The sequence below is a fragment of the Triticum urartu genome, chromosome 6 (assembly GCF_003073215.2).
Source record: "Triticum urartu cultivar G1812 chromosome 6, Tu2.1, whole genome shotgun sequence".
Classification (NCBI taxonomy): domain Eukaryota; kingdom Viridiplantae; phylum Streptophyta; class Magnoliopsida; order Poales; family Poaceae; genus Triticum; species Triticum urartu.
This window is the reverse complement of record NC_053027.1, coordinates 360,006,235-360,020,369: the sequence shown is the minus strand read 5'-3', so window position 1 is coordinate 360,020,369 and position 14,135 is coordinate 360,006,235.

Below are 14,135 nucleotides of genomic sequence, written 5' to 3'. Positions count from 1 at the left end.
CCCGATCTCTGCGCACAGGCAGGTGCCGGATGTCCGGGCTGGGGGGCGGGTGTCCAGCGGCTCACGAAGAGCCAGATGTCCGGGCCTCTGGCCGGATGACCGGGCTAGAGTTGCCCGATTCTTCTGCTCTCTTTTAGCGTGCTCCGGATTTCCGAGCGAAGGGGCCGGATGTTCGGGGCTTCTGGAGGAGCCGGATGTCCGGGGCATGGGGCCGGATGTCCGGGCTGTCGGCTTCGCTTCCGGAGCTCTCTGGATAGGAAGGGGCCGGATTTCCAGGGGTAGGGCCGGATGTTCGGGCTGGGGTCGGATGTCCGGGGCCTGTAGCAGCTGGCTCTTCTTCCTTCTACTTCCTTCGCTCCCGCACACACTTGGCCTTGGTCCTTGGGTTCTCCTTGGTCTCCTTGGGTGTACCTGAGTATGCACAAGGTCCGCGCTTGAAGTAGCATCCGTGTCTTACATGAGGAAAGGGAAGATTCGGAAAGGAGCAAGTTCATCTTGTTTCCAATGGCGTATGCTCAAGTGTACATGGGGATGATCGTAGGATGCTCCGCATCATCTCCCCTCCCTTGGGAAAGATCCGACCTCGGATCGTGATCCTCATCACCATGGAAACGGTTGTTGTGGACGGACTTGTAGTTGGACGGAGTTGAAGACATTGCGCAATCCAAGTACTCCAGGTGTCGCCGGAGTGGTATACATGCAAAATGAGCAAACACAAAGGACACTCGGAAATACAATGGTTAGCGCACACAAAGTGTCCTTCAAATAAGAAAGAGTCCGTGTAACAAGATTGATCATGACAAGGTGCATGAAGCTTATCCAAAAGAGATGGAATGGTATGCAAAGCATTCATGGGAGCAAAAGCATTCATTATGCACACAAATGTGTTGTGAATATGATCAGTGCAACCACGGTGCAAAATGATGTCATAGTGAGACGGTTTATCAATAGCATGAATATGGTAATAGATGCTCAATGTGATGTGATCATGCAATTGATGGTAGGCAATAAGATCATGATGTATGAATATGCCATCAAGAAAGATCACAACAAATTTGCTAAGGAAATGCACAAGCTCATATGTCATGGATGACATGGGAATACAAGATGCAACAAGGCAATCATAATGTGAGTCAATCCACACATAAGATGCAAATTTGTCATGTATATGATATGTCCATCGAGCATGACATGTGTGAGAACAATCAACAAATATGGAGGTGTTGGTGTACCAATGCTTGATGTCGTGGCATGAGTACGAGCGCTCCTCAATGTGAAGGTCCATAGAGCCAATCTCCAGTGTCGCTCCTCCGTTCGCAAGATGTATCATGTAGACAAAAAGAAAGAGGCAACAATGAAAGAATGACCCATCCAATATGCGTATTTGAGAATGGCTCAAAGGGAATGAGTTTACCTTTAGGAGGATGTTGAAAATGTTGGTGTTGTTCATCATGTACGCCTTCACATGACCAAGGTGTTTCATGATGTTGCCACCTTGTGAATCCTTCAAAATGAAAGAACATGACAAACACTCAGAAAAACAAATTAGGTTAGCGAAAGTGCAAAACCTATCATTCGGGTGGTAAGATACCCAACAAGTGTATGCATCATGCTCATCATAAGAAATTACAAGGGAGCATTTCATAGTATGGAGGCATATGATGCGAGAACAACCAAATTCAATAGGTTCAACCAAACAAGCATGCATCACAAGTAATATGTCCAAGTCTCCACGATTAATAAGCATAGCAAGTTGGCACTCAATACAAGGGTATATGAGAGATGACACTAATGGAGACAAGAGACAATGATCAAGACAAATCAAGTGACAGGCATGAATATATATATTTCATCAACCCTAGAAAGAAAGTAATAATGGAACATGGGTGATGCGACAAAGCAAGCAATCATATGAATCAAGGAAAGCAAGCTAGTACTGCGAAGATGCAACGTACTAGAAGGAATCATGTCAAGTATGTCATGTGTGCAAATGGTAGTCATGGATAATGCACATGACATATCAAAGGCATGAGAGCAAGATATGAGAAATGTATCATCATAGTATTGGTAAGAAGTCCTATGTAAATAGCAATGGAACATCATGACTCTCCCAACACAAGAATCAACAATAGCATGAGGCACATGATAAACATGGCAATAGCAACAAGGATCTCCACCAAACATGCAAATACACATAGGAGTAGCATAATTGTGAATCATGGGTAGATGCAAGCAAGGGTCACAATTGCATGGCAAAGGCATAGAAGCAAGCATAGCATGCAAAGTGAACACGGTAAAATGAGCATGAAGCGACAAGCGGTATATAGCCCATAGCCGTGTGAGAGCCAAGTGAGAGAGATGTGTGTAGTCGTTGCGTGAAGAGAGTAGTGGGAGGGATAGTTAATGGGATCCCAAGTCATCTTTGCTCTCAAGAGCTCATTTCGTCAACTCTTGGGATTGAGAGATTGACGAGTATACGTGAGTACCTACACAAAACAAAGACAAAGGGAAAATTGTGTGTGCGTGGTAGATGTACACATCATCCATCATGATGCGCATGTGCAAGTGTTTGTTAGCACAAAATAACCAATGCTCAAATAAATGAGATGCGTGATACAGAAACATGTCATCCATCATGATAGGTTTGTTGTTATGTATAGCATAATGGAGACTCAAATTGTGTAATGCATCACGAGAAATATGTAGAGCATTGTTATTCATGGAATGCATACGGTGCAAGCAATTATGAGAATCATGCAAAGTATGGAATGCATCAAAATCTTCGAATATGTATGAGGAAACTATGGGTGTCTCCTCATGAGCATTAATGGAAACATCACATGGAGAATATTGACAACATCCAAAACAATGCATATTTCGAACAATGTGATCATGGCATGGCATAGTAGATGAATTGCGCAAATCATGTAAAGGAAGCATAGCAATATCATCACATGAAAAACAAAAGCGAATGACCATCATCTCGTCATCTATGCCATCAGTGCAAATGGGATTTATTTTAATGGGGCATGCATAGTTACTATGTGGAGATTGAAATGATGCGATATGGGAGATCTCACTCATAGCATATGACAAGTTCAATGGATTGTCAAACATGATGTGACCAATAGAATTTTCACATGATATCCTATGGAGCATAGCATCACAACTAGGCAACTCAACATGCTCATCACCATATTCATCATAAATAGGTAAGTCATGGAATGAAGAAGTCGCACTAGCATGAAGCATGGGAATAGTGTTGGAAATATGCCCTAGAGGCAATAATAAAAGCATTATTATTATATTTCTTTGTTCATGATAATTGTCTTTATTCATGCTATAACTGTATTATCCGAAAATCGTAATACACGTGTGAATACATAGACCATAATATGTCCCTAGTAAGCCTCTAGTTGACTAGCTCGTTGATCAACAGATAGTCATGGTTTCCTGGCTATGGACATTGGATGTCATTGATAACGGGATCACATCATTAGGAGAATGATGTGATGGACAAGACCCAATCCTAAGCATAGCACAAAGATCGTGTAGTTCGTTTGCTAGAGCTTTTCCAATGTCAAGTATCTTTTCCTTTGACCATGAGATCGTGTAACTCCCGGATACCGTAGGAGTGCTTTGAGTGTACCAAACGTCACAACGTAACTGGGTGACTATAAAGGTGCACTACAGGTATCTCCGAAAGTGTATGTTGGGTTGACACGGATCGAGACTGGGATTTGTCACTCCATATGACGGAGAGGTATCACTGGGCCCACTCGGTAATGCATCATCATAATGAGCTCAAAGTGACCAAGTGTCTGGTCACGGGATCATGCATTACGGTACGAGTAAAGTGACTTGTCGGTAACGAGATTGAACAAGGTATTGGGATACCGACGATCGAATCTCGGGCAAGTAACATACCGATTGACAAAGGGAATTGCATACAGGGTTGCTTAAATCCTTGACATCGTGGTTCATCCGATGAGATCATCGTGGAGTATGTGGGAGCCAACATGGGTATCCAGATCCCGCTGTTGGTTATTGACCGGAGAGTCGTCTCGGTCATGTCTGCATATCTCGCGAACCCGTAGGGTCTACACACTTAAGGTTCGGTGACGCTAGGGTTGTAGGGATATGTATATGCAGTAACCCGAATGTTGTTCTGAGTCCCGGATGAGATCCCGGACGTCACGAGGACCCGGAATGGTCCGGAGGTAAAGATTTATATATGGGAAGTCCTGTTTCGGGCATCGGGACAAGTTTTGGGGTTATCGGTATTGTACCGGGACCACCGGAAGGGTCCCGGGGGCCCACCGGGTGGGGCCACCTGTCCCAGGGGGCCACATGGGCTCTAGGGGGTGTGCCTTGGCCTACTTGGGCCAAGGGCACCAGCCCCAAAGAGGCCCATGCGCCTAGGGTTACAAGGGGATAGAGTCCTAGGAGGGGAAGGCACCTCCTAGGTGCCTTGGGGGGGAGGGAAACCCCCCTTGGCCGCCGCCCCACCCTAGGAGATTGGATCTCCTAGGGCCGGCGCCCCCCCTTGGCCCTCCTATATATAGTGAGGGCAGGAGGGCTTTTCTACCACGCCTTTGGTTGCCTCCTTCTCCCTCTCCAACACTTCCTCCTCCTCCATAGCGCTTGGCGAAGCCCTGACGGAGTACTGCAGCTCCATCATCACCACGCCGTCGTGCTGCTGCTGGTGCCATCTCCCTCAACCTCTCCTCTCCCCTTGCTGGATCAAGAAGGAGGAGACGTGGCTGTTCTGTACGTGTGTTGAACGCGGAGGCATCGTCTGTTCGGTGCTAAGATCTTCGGTGATTCGAATCACGTCGAGTACGACTACCTCATCCCCGTTCTTTGAACGCTTCCGCTTGCGATCTACAAGGTACGTAGATGCATCTAATCACTCGTTGCTAGATGAACTCCTAGATGGATCTTGGTGAAACTGTAGGAAAATTTTTGTTTTCTGCTACGTTCCCCAACAGTGGCATCATGAGCTAGGTCTACGCGAAGTTCTCTTGCACGAGTAGAACACAATTTGTTGTGGGCGTAGATGTTGTCAACTTTCTTGCCGCTACTAGTCTTATCTTGCTTCAACGGTATTGTGGGATGAAGCGGCCCGGACCAACCTTACACGTACGCTTACGTGAGACCGGTTCCACCGACTAACATGCACAAGATGCATAAGGTGGCTGGCGGGTGTCTGTCTCTCCTACTTTAGTTGGAGCGGATTCGATGAACAGGGTCCTTATGAAGGGTAAATAGAAGTTGACAAATCACGTTGTGGCTTTCACGTAGGTAAGAAAACGTTCTTGTTAGAACCCTACTTCAGCCACGTAAAACCTGCAACAACAATTAGAGGACGTCTAACTTGTTTTTGCAGCAAGTGCTTTGTGATATGATATGGCCAAAGTTGATTATGATGAATGATCTATATGATTATGAGATGTTCATGTTCTTGGGAATCACGACTTACATGTCGATGAGTATGACGATCTACAAGGATGATCATGGAGCCCCAAGATGGAGATCAAAGGAGCTATGTGATATTGGCCATATCATGTCACTATTATTATTTGATTACATGTGATGTTTATCATGTTTTGCATCTTGTTTACTTAAAACGACGGTAGTAAATAAGATGATCCCTTACAACAATTTCAAGAAGTGTTCTCCCCTAACTGTGCACCGTTGCTACAGTTCGTCGTTTCGAAGCACCACGTGATGATCGGGTGTGATAGATCCTTACGTTCACATACAACGGGTGTAAGACAGATTTACACACGCAATACACTTAGGTTGACTTGACGAGCCTAGCATGTGCATAGACATGGCCTCGGAACACAGAAGACCGAAAGGTCGAGCATGAGTCGTATAGAAGATACGATCAACATGAAGATGTTCACCGACGTTGACTAGTCCGTGTCACGTGATGATCGGACATGGCCTAGCCAACTCGGATCATGTTATACTTAGATGACTAGAAAGGGATGTCTATCTAAGTGGAGTTCATTATAATTGATTAGATGAACTTAATTATCATGAACTTAGTCTAAAAATCTTACAATATTGTCTGTAGATCAAATGCCAACGTAGTCCTCAACTTCAACCGCGTTCCTAGAGAAAACCAAGCTGAAAGACGATGGCAGCAACTATACGACTGGGTCCGGAACCTGAGGATCATCCTCATAGCTGCCAAGAAAGATTATGTCCTACAAGCACCGCTAGGTGATCCACCCGTCCCACAGAACCAAGACGTTATGAACGCTTGGCAGACACGTGCTGATGACTACTCCCTCGTTCAGTGCGGCATGCTTTACAGCCTAGAGCCGGGGCTCCAAAAGCGTTTTGAGAGACATGGAGCATATGAGATGTTCGAAGAGCTGAAAATGGTTTTCCAAGCTCATGCCCGGGTCGAGAGATATGAAGTCTCCGACAAAATTCTTCAGCTGTAAGATGGAGGAAAATAGTTCTGTCAGTGAGCACATACTCACTATGTCTGGGTTACATAACCGCTTGACTCAGCTGGGAGTTAATCTCCCGGATGATGCGGTCATTGACAGAATCCTCCAGTCGCTTCCACCAAGCTACAAGAGCTTTGTGATGAACTTCAACATGCAGGGGATGCAAAAGACCATTCCTGAGTTGTTCTCAATGCTGAAGTCAGCGGAGGTAGAAGTCAAGAAGGAACATCAAGTGTTGATGGTCAATAAAACCACTAAGTTTATGAAAGGCAAGGGTAAAAAGAACTTCAAGAAGGACGGCAAGGAGGTTTCTGTGCCCGGCAAGCAAGCTGCCGGGAAGAAGCCAAAGAATGGACCCAAGCCCGAGACTGAGTGTTTTTATTGCAAGGGAAGCGGTCACTGGAAGCGGAATTGCCCTAAATACTTAGCAGACAAGAGGGCCGGCAAAACAAAAGGTATATTTGATATACATGTAATTGATGTGTACCTTACCAGTACTCGTAGTGACTCCTGGGTATTTGATACCGGTGCCGTTGCTCATATTTGTAACTCACAGCAGGCGGAATAAACGGAGACTGGCAAAGGACGAGGTGACGATGCGCGTCGGGAATGGTTCCAAGGTCGATGTGATCGCCGTCGGCACGCTACCTCTACATTTACCTACGGGATTAGTAATAAACCTCAATAATTGTTATTTCGTGCCAAGTTTGAGCATGAACATTGTATCGGGATCTCGTTTAATTCGAGATGGCTACTCATTTAAATCCAGAATAATGGTTGTTCTATTTATATGAGAGATATGTTTTATGGTCATGCTCCGATGGTCAATGGTTTATTCTTAATGAATCTCGAACGTAATATTACACATATTCATAGTGTGAATACCAAAAGATGTAAAGTTGATAACGATAGTCCCACATACTTGTGGCACTGCCGCCTTGGTCACATAGGTGTCAAACGCATGAAGAAGCTCCATGCAGATGGACTTTTAGAGTCTCTTGATTATGAATCATTTGACACGTGCGAACCATGCCTCATGGGTAAAATGACCAAGACTCCGTTCTCAGGAACAATGGAGCGAGCAACCAACTTATTGGAAATCATACATACTGATGTGTGCGGTCCAATGAGTGTTGAGGCTCGCGGTGGCTATCGTTTATGTTCTCACCCTCACTGATGACTTAAGTAGATATGGGTATGTCTACTTAATGAAACACAAGTCTGAAACCTTTGAAAAGTTCAAGGAATTTCAGAGTGAAGTTGAGAATCAACGTGACAGGAAAATCAAGTTTCTACGATCAGATCGTGGAGGAGAATACTTGAGTCACGAATTTGGCACACACTTAAGAAAATGCGGAATAGTTTCACAACTCACGCCGCCTGGAACACCTCAGCGTAATGGTGTGTCCAAACGTCGTAATCGCACTCTATTAGATATGGTGCGATCTATGATGTCTCTTGCCGATTTACCACTATCTTTTTGGGGCTATGCTTTAGAGACTGCCGCATTCACTTTAAATAGGGCACCGTCGAAATCCGTTGAGACGACACCGTTTGAATTATGGTTTGGGAAGAAACCTAAGCTGTCGTTTCTAAAAGTTTGGGGATGCGATGCTTATGTCAGGAAACTTCAACCTGAAAAGCTCGAACCCAAATCGGAAAAATGCGTCTTCATAGGATACCCTAAAGAAACCATTGGGTATATCTTCTACCTCAGATCCGAAGGCAAGATCTTTGTTGCCAAGAATGGATCCTTTCTAGAGAAAGAGTTTCTCTCGAAAGAAGTAAGTGGGAGGAAAGTAGAACTTGATGAAGTATTACCTCTTGAACCGGAAAATGGCGCAACTCAAGAAAATGTTCCTGAGGCGCCTGCACCGACTAGAGAGGAAGTTATTGATGATGATCAAGATACTTCTGATCAAGCTCCTACTGAAATTCGAAGGTCCACAAGGACACGTTCCATACCAGAGTGGTATGGCAACCCTGTCTTGGAAATCATGTTGTTAGACAACAGTGAACCTTCGAACTATGAAGAAGCTATGGCGGGCCCGGATTCCGACAAATGGCTAGAAGCCATGAAATCCGAGATAGGATCCATGTATGAAAACGAAGTATGGACTTTGACTGACTTGCCCGTTGAACGGCGAGCCCTAGAAAATAAATGGATCTTCAAGAAGAAGACAGACACGGATGGTAATGTGACCATCTATAAAGCTCGGCTTGTCGCTAAGGGTTATCGACAAGTTCAAGGAATTGACTACGATGAGACTTTCTCACTGGTAGAGAAGCTAAAGTCCGTCCGAATCATGTTAGCAATTGCCGCATTCTACGATTATGAGATATGGCAAATGGATGTCAAAACGGCATTCCTTAATGGTTTCCTTAAGGAAGAGTTGTATATGATGCAGCCGGAAGGTTTTGTCGATCCTAAGAATGCTGACAAGGTGTGCAAGCTCCAACGCTCGATTTATGGGCTGGTGCAAGCATCTCGGAGTTGGAACATTCGCTTTGATGAGATGATCAAAGCGTTTGGGTTTACGCAGACTTATGGAGAAGCCTGCGTTTACAAGAAAGTGAGTGGGAGCTCTGTAGCATTTCTCATACTATATGTAGATGACTTACTTTTGATGGGAAGTGATATAGAACTCTTGGACAGCATCAAGGCCTACTTGAATAAAAGTTTTTCAATGAAGGACCTTGGAGAAGCTGCTTATATATTAGGCATCAAGATCTATAGAGATAGATCAAGACGCCTCATAGGTCTTTCACAAAGCACATACCTTGATAAGATTTTGAAGAAGTTCAAAATGGATCAGTCCAAGAAAGGGTTCTTGCCTGTTTTGCAAGGTGTGAGATTGAGCTCGGCTCAATGCCCGACCACGGCAAATGATAAAGAAGAGATGAGTGTCATCCCCTATGCTTCAGCCATAGGATCTATTATGTATGCCATGCTGTGTACCAGACCTGATGTAAACCTTGCCGTAAGTTTGGTAGGAAGGTACCAAAGTAATCCCGGCAAGGAACACTGGACAACGGTCAAGAATATCCTGAAGTACCTGAAAAGGACAAAGGACATGTTTCTCGTTTATGGAGGTGACGAAGAGCTCGTCGTAAAGGGTTACGTCGACGGTAGCTTCGACACAGATCTGGATGACTCTAAGTCACAAACCGGATACGTGTATATGTTGAATGGAGGAGCAGTGAGCTGGTGCAGCTGCAAGCAGAGCGTCGTGGCGGGATCTACATGTGAAGCGGAGTACATGGCAGCCTCGGAGGCAGCACATGAAGCAATATGGGTGAAGGATTTCATCACCGACCTAGGAGTCATACCCAATGCGTCGGGGCCAATCAAACTCTTTTGTGACAACACTGGGGCTATTGCACTTGCCAAGGAGCCCAGGTTTCACAAGAAGACAAGGCACATCAAGCGTCGCTTCAACTCCATTCGTGAAAATGTTCAAAATGGAGACATAGAGATTTGTAAAGTACATACGGACCTGAATGTAGCAGATCCGTTGACTAAACCTCTCCCTAGGGCAAAACATGATCAACACAAGAATTCCATGGGTGTTCGATTCATCACAATGTAACTAGATTATTGACTCTAGTGCAAGTGGGAGACTGTTGGAAATATGCCCTAGAGGCAATAATAAAAGCATTATTATTATATTTCTTTGTTCATGATAATTGTCTTTATTCATGCTATAACTGTATTATCCGGAAATCGTAATACACGTGTGAATACATAGACCATAATATGTCCCTAGTAAGCCTCTAGTTGACTAGCTCATTGATCAACAGATAGTCATGGTTTCCTGGCTATGGACATTGGATGTCATTGACAACGGGATCACATCATTAGGAGAATGATGTGATGGACAAGACCCAATCCTAAGCATAGCACAAAGATCGTGTAGTTCGTTTGCTAGAGCTTTTCCAATGTCAAGTATCTTTTCCTTTGACCATGAGATCGTGTAACTCCCGGATACCGTAGGAGTGCTTTGGGTGTACCAAACTTCACAACGTAACTGGGTGACTATAAAGGTGCACTACAGGTATCTCCGAAAGTGTCTGTTGGGTTGACACGGATCGAGACTGGGATTTGTCACTCCATATGACGGAGAGGTATCACTGGGCCCACTCGGTAATGCATCATCATAATGAGCTCAAAGTGACCAAGTGTCTGGTCATGGGATCATGCATTACGGTACGATTAAAGTGACTTGTCGGTAACGAGATTGAACAAGGTATTGGGATACCGACGATCGAATCTCGGGCAAGTAACATACCGATTGACAAAGGGAATTGCATACGGGGTTGCTTAAATCCTCGACATCGTGGTTCATCCGATGAGATCATCGTGGAGTATGTGGGAGCCAACATGGGTATCCAGATCCCGCTGTTGGTTATTGACAGGAGAGTCGTCTCGGTCATGTCTGCATATCTCCCGAACCCGTAGGGTCTACACACTTAAGGTTCGGTGACGCTAGGGTTGTAGGGATATGTATATGCAGTAACCCGAATGTTGTTCGGAGTCCCGGATGAGATCCCGGACGTCACGAGGAGTTCCGGAATGGTCCGGAGGTAAAGATTTATATATGGGAAGTCCTGTTTCGGGCATCGAGACAAGTTTCGGGGTTATCGGTATTGTACCGGGACCACTGGAAGGGTCCCGGGGGCCCACCAGGTGGGGCCACCTGTCCCGGGGGGCCACATGGGCTCTAGGGGGTGCGCTTTGGCCTACTTGGGCCAAGGGCACCAGCCCCAAAGAGGCCCATGCGCCTAGGGTTACAAGGGGATAGAGTCCTAGGAGGGGAAGGCACCTCCTAGGTGCCTTGGGGGGGAGGGAAACCCCCCTTGGCCGCCGCCCCACCCTAGGAGATTGGATCTCCTAGGGCCGGCGCCCCCCCTTGGCCCTCCTATATATAGTGAGGGAAGGAGGGCTTTTCTACCACGCCTTTGGTTGCCTCCTTCTCCCTCTCCAACACTTCCTCCTCCTCCATAGCGCTTGGCAAAGCCCTGACGGAGTACTGCAGCTCCATCATCACCACGCCGTCGTGCTGCTGCTGGTGCCATCTCCCTCAACCTCTCCTCTCCCCTTGCTGGATCAAGAAGGAGGAGACGTGGCTGTTCTGTACGTGTGTTGAACGTGGAGGCATCGTCCGTTCGGTGCTAAGATCTTCGGTGATTCGAATCACGTCGAGTACGACTACCTCATCCCCGTTCTTTGAACGCTTCCGCTTGCGATCTACAAGGTACGTAGATGCATCTAATCACTCGTTTCTAGATGAACTCCTAGATGGATCTTGGTGAAACCGTAGGAAAATTTTTGTTTTCTGCTACGTTCCCCAACAAATAGGTGGATCAACATCATGCAAGCAATCATTGGTGAGATAGTCCACTAGTGGGACAAGAAAAGCACCATCACCTATGTTACCTTTGGAGCATCGCTCATGTGTTGTAGGTGAGGTGTCGAAGATCGAGTCGTGGTCATCTTCATCTTGATGGAACCATGTGGGGGGTGCATCATCGTCCACCATGGCCATCGTTGTCTCCATTGGAGGTATGGACTCGTCGAGGATAGGCGCGTCATCATGTAGGAGACCTAGCACCAAAGAAGAAAACACACTCGGAGTAGAGGTTAAGTCGTTAGAAATAATAGTGGCCTCACATGTCGTGTCAACTACCTCACTCACTAAGTGTTGTGGCTCACTCACTCCCTCTTGGATGCTCTCACTCATATGGTTGGTGGAGTCACTCAAATGGCTCTCAACCTCACATAGGATGTGTGGCATGCTCTCATGTGTGGGGCTAGTGGTGGTCACACTCATCCTCTCATAGGAAATGCACTCAATGTCACGTATGGTGGAGTCACTCATGTCACTCATGTGGTCGTGGCTTTCCTCACATGGCAATTGGGGCATCTCGTCACATGTCGGTGTCGGAGAGATGTTGGTGCAAATGTCTCCCTGCTCAATCACGTCATAGTCATAGCCGTGGATGAAGGACGAAGATGGCACATCATCACTCTCCTCCAAGACCAAAGATAAGGTCTCATGTGCGGTCTTGTAGCTTGACTCGGAGTATGAGTCCAATATGGGCGCCGTCTTCATGTTGTTGAAGAGGTTCATGCTCATCGCTATGGTCGAAGGGGATGGCCCTTACTCGACCTTCTTGTCGCCGTCTTGTTGTTGGAGGCCCATATGATGTGGCACCTCATGGCTCGTCTCCATGACCGAAGGGAAATTCCCATGCTCGGCCATCTTCATTGAGGGGCTTTCGAAGATGGAAGTGTCGCCCTCGCTTGTAGGTGGTCGCCTCGTTGTTGAAGATGTCGATGTAGGCGAACTCACGGGAAGTAGGCGAAGATGCCGTATGTCCAAAGGCGAAGATGCCTTGATAGCACTTGGCGAAGATGCCAAAGTGGTGCTGGTAGTAGCCATAGCGCCATCTTGGTGGTGCTCGTCTCGCGGTCTTCTCTTGTGCTCATGAAGTTTGGACTTGGGGTGAAGTAGGGCTTGTTGGGACTTGTGCGTTTGCGCTTGGTGAGCATCGTCCTGATGATGTGGGCGTTGTCACACTTGAGCTCGTAGTAGATGTCGTTCATTGTCGTCGTGCACATGTTGCTTGGAGGTGACTTGCCCTTCATGACGAGGTGGATCACGAACGTGATGGTGGTCGCCATGGAGATGTGGACATGGACGACTTGCGCTTGTATCGCTTGGGCGCTCCAAAGAGGATCGATGTGCTCGCCGCCGCCTTGAAGATGACAAAGGGGAAGTAGACTTGATCAAGGCCCTAATCTCCTCCATCCTTGCATCTTGCTCCTTCTTTTGTGCGCAAAGCTTGTTGTCGATGTAGTCCCTTTTCCTCGCTTCGGAGTGGCGAATATTGATGGAGAGGTTCTCGATGCGCTCTCGCAATCTTGATTGTGCGCCTTGCGTTTGTCGTTGTAGATCGAAGATTGACGCTTTGGTGATGTAGTTGTTCACGCCGTCGTTGTTGTCGAAGACCAGAGATGAAATGCCTTGCCTATCTATCACAAGACTCGAGCAAATATGAGTGGGAGAAAGAGAAGAACAAATACCAAATGTACCTTGACCGAAGTTGAAAGTGGATCAATGATCACTCCAATGTGGACAAGGAAATAGCACAATTGGTACCAATTCTTGTCGGTTTCTCACACCTACACAAATAAGGCTTATGATGGATCTCGGTGAGGATAGTGGCACAAAAATTTGATGCAAAATGTTAGCAAGAGTCAATAATGTTGAAAGAGATTCACAAATTCGCAAGTGTAACAAGTAGACCAATAGCAATATGTGGCACATGGGAACACACACACGGATAGATAAATGGGGTCGTGCAACCAAGGATGAGCACAAAATGTGGAATCCACGGTAAATGCTCGTGTTGCACAACTCAAGAGAGACGCTAGCACGATTGCTCTATAGGCGGATGCGACACTTGTGCACAACCTATGATATGCAAAATGTAAGAACTTTCTATCCCAAGTATGCTATGTATGATGTTCCGGTGGTATGATCCAAGATGATCTTATATGCAATGTGGTATGATGCTATGGCACTTGCTTACAAGCTTGTTTGCTCTTCCTCTTTTGCTTAAAAGCTTATTCTTTTTTTGTATGGCCACTTTTGCACAATG